Source organism: Rhinatrema bivittatum, chromosome 3, assembly GCF_901001135.1.
Source record: "Rhinatrema bivittatum chromosome 3, aRhiBiv1.1, whole genome shotgun sequence".
Classification (NCBI taxonomy): Eukaryota; Metazoa; Chordata; class Amphibia; order Gymnophiona; family Rhinatrematidae; genus Rhinatrema; species Rhinatrema bivittatum.
Window position 1 is genome coordinate 299,852,998 of NC_042617.1, and position 6,244 is coordinate 299,859,241.

Genomic DNA, 6,244 nt, shown 5'->3' on the forward strand with positions numbered 1-6,244 from the left:
TTCCTGTGGGGGTATATGTACCCGTGCTGACGTCAGATCCATCTCCAACTGCTAGCACGAGCACACTATACCCATTTGTTCTGAATCCATCTGCTACACGCTAGGAAATTTGTTATATTTTAGATTTGACTTTATTATGTATGTTTTATTGTAAATTGCTTTGTTCTACTTCTATTGAAGAAGCGATATTCCCCAAATTTTTAAATAAATAAAGAACAAGCTGTAATGCCATTGGTCCTCATTGCTGGTGCTGTTTAACTCCTTGCAGCCCAGGCACCACTCGGCTCGGCTTCCTGTGAGCCACGCAGCGCTTACCGTAACCTGCAGGGAACTAAAGAGCAGACATATGAGAGCACAACTTAGGACATGCTGCCTCCTTGAAAGCAAAAAAAGGATCCACAAGGGTAGAATGGTGATCTCCCTAGGAAACACTGAGGACACTACCATTGCTAGTTGCCACATGGGGGAGCTGCAAACCCAACAAATTACTAGGGATGTGAATCGTTTTTCAACGATTAAAATTATCGTCCGATAATGTTAATATCGTCTTAAATCGTTATAGAACACGATACAATAGAAATTCTAACAATTTATCGTTAAAAATCGTTAAATCGTGTTAGTGCGCACTAAATCGAGTTAGTGCGCACTAACTCCCCGTTAGTGCGCACTAACTCGATTTAGTGCGCACTAACTGAAAATGATACAAATAAACACTTTCCAGGTCACTGAAGGTCAGTTAGGAATGAATATGTGTTCCTATTGGCTGGCTGCCCTCTTATCTATTGATGTTACCAAGGTTACCACTGAGGTGATGGTTGGGGGGATGGGAAATGGAACTGGAAACTAACGAACACCAACAGAAAATGAAACAAAGTGTTCACACTTCCCAGGTCAGTAAAGGTCACTTAGGAATGAATATGTATGTATGTATTCCTATTGGCTGGCTGTGCTCTTATCTATTGATGTTACCAAGGCTAACACTGAGGTAATGGTTGGGGGGATGTGAAATGGAAACAGTTGGAAGCTTGACAAAAAAAGTAATGTAATGATCAGCACTCACGTGACTAGAACTTGTTTGTTTATTATTTTTGTTAGCAGGCATCTGAAATGCTAGTGCATGTTGAATTTGCCAATCACTGTGCATTTTAGAAAGGTGGTCCTGGCTGGAACTGTACACAGTTCAAATATATGTAATTGATTGTTGGTAAGTGTATTTTTTAAGTAGCCACACTGGCACAAGTATGTTTACTTTTCCTCCTACTTAACTCACTAGCTCAGCTTTGTAAGAAGGGCTTCTCTGCTTGTGTGTTGTTTTTGTTTGGTGTGAGGAGAGCAGAAACATCAGATCTTTATTCAATCTACAACAGTCATCTCTTACAGTGCCCTATCCCTATTAATACCAGGAGTGTTGTGATCTTCCTGCACACAGTGCCCTAACCCTGATACCAGTCTGAGACAGCTCCCTCCCTGCATTACTAGTGAGAGGCTGGCTTCACAGACAGGGGGGAGCTGCCTGACCCTCACTCCTGACTTCCCCCATGTCCCAGCTAGTGAATGGTGTGTGGGTGAGGGGGGGGGGGGAGGATGGTGAAGTCTGAGACAGCTCCCTCCCTGCATTACTAGTGAGAGGCTGGCTTCACAGACAGGGGGGAGCTGCCTGACCCTCACTCCTGACTTCCCCCATGTCCCAGGTAGTGAATGGTGTGTGGGTGAGGGGGGGGGGGGGAGGATGGTGAAGTCTGAGACAGCTCCCTCCCTGCATTACTAGTGAGAGGCTGGCTTCACAGACAGGGGGGAGCTGCCTGACCCTCACTCCTGACTTCCCCCATGTCCCAGCTAGTGAATGGTGGGTGGGTGGGGGGGGGGGGAGGATGGTGAAGTCTGAGACAGCTCCCTCCCTGCATTACTAGTGAGAGGCTGGCTTCACAGACAGGGGGGAGCTGCCTGACCCTCACTCCTGACTTCCCCCATGTCCCAGCTAGTGAATGGTGTGTGGGTGAGGGGGGGGGGGAGGAGGATGGTGAAGTCTGAGACAGCTCCCTCCCTGCATTACTAGTGAGAGGCTGGCTTCACAGACAGGGGGAAGCTGCCTGACCCTCACTCCTGACTTCCCCCATGTCCCAGCTAGTGAATGGTGTGTGGGTGAGGGGGGGGGGGAGGATGGTGAAGTCTGAGACAGCTCCCTCCCTGCATTACTAGTGAGAGGCTGGCTTCACAGACAGGGGGGAGCTGCCTGACCCTCACTCCTGACTTCCCCCATGTCCCAGCTAGTGAATGGTGTGTGGGTGAGGGGGGGGGGGGGGGAGGAGGATGATGAAGTCTGAGACAGCTCCCTCCCTGCATTACTAGTGAGAGGCTGGCTTCACAGACAGGGGGGAGCTGCCTGACCCTCACTCCTGACTTCCCCCATGTCCCAGCTAGTGAATGGTGTGTGGGTGAGGGGGGGGGGGGAGGATGGTGAAGTCTGAGACAGCTCCCTCCCTGCATTACTAGTGAGAGGCTGGCTTCACAGACAGGGGGGAGCTGCCTGACCCTCACTCCTGACTTCCCCCATGTCCCAGCTAGTGAATGGTGTGTGGGTGAGGGGGGGGGGGGGAGGAGGATGGTGAAGTCTGAGACAGCTCCCTCCCTGCATTACTAGTGAGAGGCTGGCTTCACAGACAGGGGGGAGCTGCCTGACCCTCACTCCTGACTTCCCCCATGTCCCAGCTAGTGAATGGTGTGTGGGTGAGGGGGGGGGGGAGGAGGATGGTGAAGTCTGAGACAGCTCCCTCCCTGCATTACTAGTGAGAGGCTGGCTTCACAGACAGGGGGGGGCTGCCTGACCCTCACTCCTGACTTCCCCCATGTCCCAGCTAGTGAATGGTGTGTGGGTGAGGGGGGGGGGGGAGGATGGTGAAGTCTGAGACAGCTCCCTCCTTGCATTACTGGTGAGAGGCTGGCTTCACAGACAGGGGGGAGCTGCCTGACCCTCACTCCTGACTTCCCCCATGTCCCAGCTAGTGAATGGTGTGTGGGTGAGGGGGGGGGGGGAGGAGGATGGTGAAGTCTGAGACAGCTCCCTCCCTGCATTACTAGTGAGAGGCTGGCTTCACAGACAGGGGGGAGCTGCCTGACCCTCACTCCTGACTTCCCCCATGTCCCAGCTAGTGAATGGTGTGTGGGTGAGGGGGGGGGGGGAGGATGGTGAAGTCTGAGACAGCTCCCTCCTTGCATTACTGGTGAGAGGCTGGCTTCACAGACAGGGGGGAGCTGCCTGACCCTCACTCCTGACTTCCCCCATGTCCCAGCTAGTGAATGGTGTGTGGGTGAGGGGGGGGGGGGGGAGGATGGTGAAGTCTGAGACAGCTCCCTCCCTGCATTACTAGTGAGAGGCTGGCTTCACAGACAGGGGGGAGCTGCCTGACCCTCACTCAAGCAGAGAAGCCCTTCTTACAAAGCTGAGCTAGTGAGTTAAGTAGGAGGAAAAGTAAACATACTTGTGCCAGTGTGGCTACTTAAAAAATACACTTACCAACAATCAATTACATATATTTGAACTTTGTACAGTTCCAGCCAGGACCACCTTTCTAAAATGCACAGTGATTGGCAAATTCAACATGCACGTGTCTGCTAACAAAAATAATAAACAAAGAAGTTCTAGTCACGTGAGTGCTGATCATCACATGTCAAGCTTCCAACTGTTTCCATTTCACATCCCCCCAACCATTACCTCAGTGGTAACCTTGGTAACATCAATAGATAAGAGCACAGCCAGCCAATAGGAATACATATTCATTCCTAAGTGACCTTTACTGACCTGGGAAGTGTGAACACTTTATTTCATTTTCTGTTGGTGTTCATGAGTTTCCAGTTCCATTTCCCATCCCCCCAACCATCACCTCAGTGGTAACCTTGGTAACATCAATAGATAAGAGGGCTGCCAGCCAATAGGAACACATATTCATTCCTAACTGACCTTCAGTGACCTGGAAAGTGTCTATTTGTATCATTTTGAGTTAGTGCGCACTAACTCGAGTTAGTGCGCACTAACGGGGAGTTAGTGCGCACTAATCGGAAAAAACGATTTTTAACGATTTTTCAACGAAATAATCGTGCCAAACACGATTTTCTTCTCCTGCCACACGATTTCTATCATTAAGACGATATGGAAAACGATTCACATCTCTACAAATTACCAATCTGTCTACCCCCAAACTACATGGTATAATCCTCATCCAGTATTAGTAAGTACTAACATCATTAACGGCAGAACTGGGTCGATCCAGATCACGCATAAACGAAAGACTATTAACAGAGCGTGATCAGGAGCTTAGGACTTCCATGATGGCATGGCTAATTCAGCCTTGCTATCGATGGGAAAAAGCAAGTTTGCTTACCGTAAACAGTGTTTCCATAGATAGCAGGATGAATTAGCCATGCTGACCCGCCCTCCTCCCTGGTTAGTCGACCCTTCAATTCTAACATGCTACAGCTTAATTACAGACTGAGAAGAACCTGTTACTTTCCTATGCAGGAACCCATGCGCAGCCACAGAAGACAAAAAACTCTAGCCTCTGCTTGGAGAAGCTCCGCCTCCCGGGACCTGAAGACAGCTCCCATGACAGCATGGCTAATTCATCCTGCTATCTATGGAAACACCGTTTACGGTAAGCAAACTTGCTTTTTCGCCGAGATGCCGCAGCCACCGGGGTTCAAATTTTGCCAATGTGGTAAAATTATGTCAGTGACTGACGGACATGCTAGAAGTTACATCTGCCTCGGACCAGAACACGACCAGACGACCTGCAGGGACAGCACTACTCACCCTATTGGAGTTCTATCACGACAAAGTTACGCTGCGTACGCATCCCGCCTTCCTTCCTAAAGTGGTTTCAGTTTTCCACCTCAACCAAGCAATTGCCCTTCCGACCTTTTACCCAAAGCCACATAGCAATGAGGGCAAGCATAAACTATACACGCTGGATTGTAAGCAGGCACTCGCTTACTATAAATGCCGCACTCACACTGAGCGCAGAGCCTCCCAGATTTTTGTTTCATTTAACCCAAACGCCCCAGGACTTCCAGTTTCCAAAAGAACCCTTTCTTCCTGGATCTCAAATTGCATATAGTTCTGCTATCAGAAGCATTCGTAGACTTTGTTTGCCTCCCCTAAGGCTCACCAAGTCCGTGCTATGGCTGCTTCAATAGCTCACCTTCATGAGGTGCCCATTCTAGACATTTGTAGAGCTGCCACCTGGTCCTCGCTGCACACGTTCACAGCACACTACTGTTTAGATAAGCTGACATAGACATGGGCAAAAATTCTCAGATCAGACTTCTGGAAAACCCTAGTGCCTCCTTGCTAATGCGACCCCCCCTAATTATAATATAGCATGGCGCCCCCCTTGTGGTGCATTAGGAAAGTGGGTGCTGACTTCTCAGCACCCACGTTCCATGCTTTTTGCAGCAGCCCCTTTGGGTGAGTGAGAGAGAAACTGAGAGACTGAGACTCTTTATAAATGTTCATATAAGTAAACTATTTATACCATTGTAAGAGGCTCAACTAATAACTCTGGGTGAGGTTTTGGTGGTGAGCTAGGTTTTGGGGGGCAGTTTTACATGTACAGTCAGAGGTACAAACAGCACAGTAGACAGTGAAGAGTTGATGTGATTTGAAGTCATGAAAAGTACACAAAGATGAGATTTGTACATTGTACTCTTAACCTAGTATGATAGCAGCTAGGTAGAGCATGCTTCAAGCTAGGATGAGAGTACATTGTACAAATCTCATCTTTTTATTCTTTTTATTAAGTTGGCAAGCCTGTAGCTCTACTTTTAGGAGTCAAGGCCCATTTATTTAGTCAGGCACTTTACCAAGTACTAATGCAGTGATAATTCTTGATAAGCAGACAAACTGATTGTAAACACTGGAACAATGTAGGGTAATCGCAGGCCAATGTGACATGAATAATTCCACTAACTGATATTATCTGTTATGTGAATCATTCTTGCTTGTTTTGTTAGTCAATTTTTATTGTCCCAGCATTTGATTGTTTTATTTTTGTAAGCCACTTAGAACCAGGGATACAACAGCCTATACATTTTTTAAAATATAAAAAAAAAATGAATCAAGATTTCTTTTTGCTCTCATTCCTGTGTTTTCAGGCCTCAGTCAGTAAGAGTGTTATGTGATACCATTTAGCCTCTGAGATAAATTGCTGCACAGCAGCGTAATGTTTATAAGTCATTTATTGGACATACA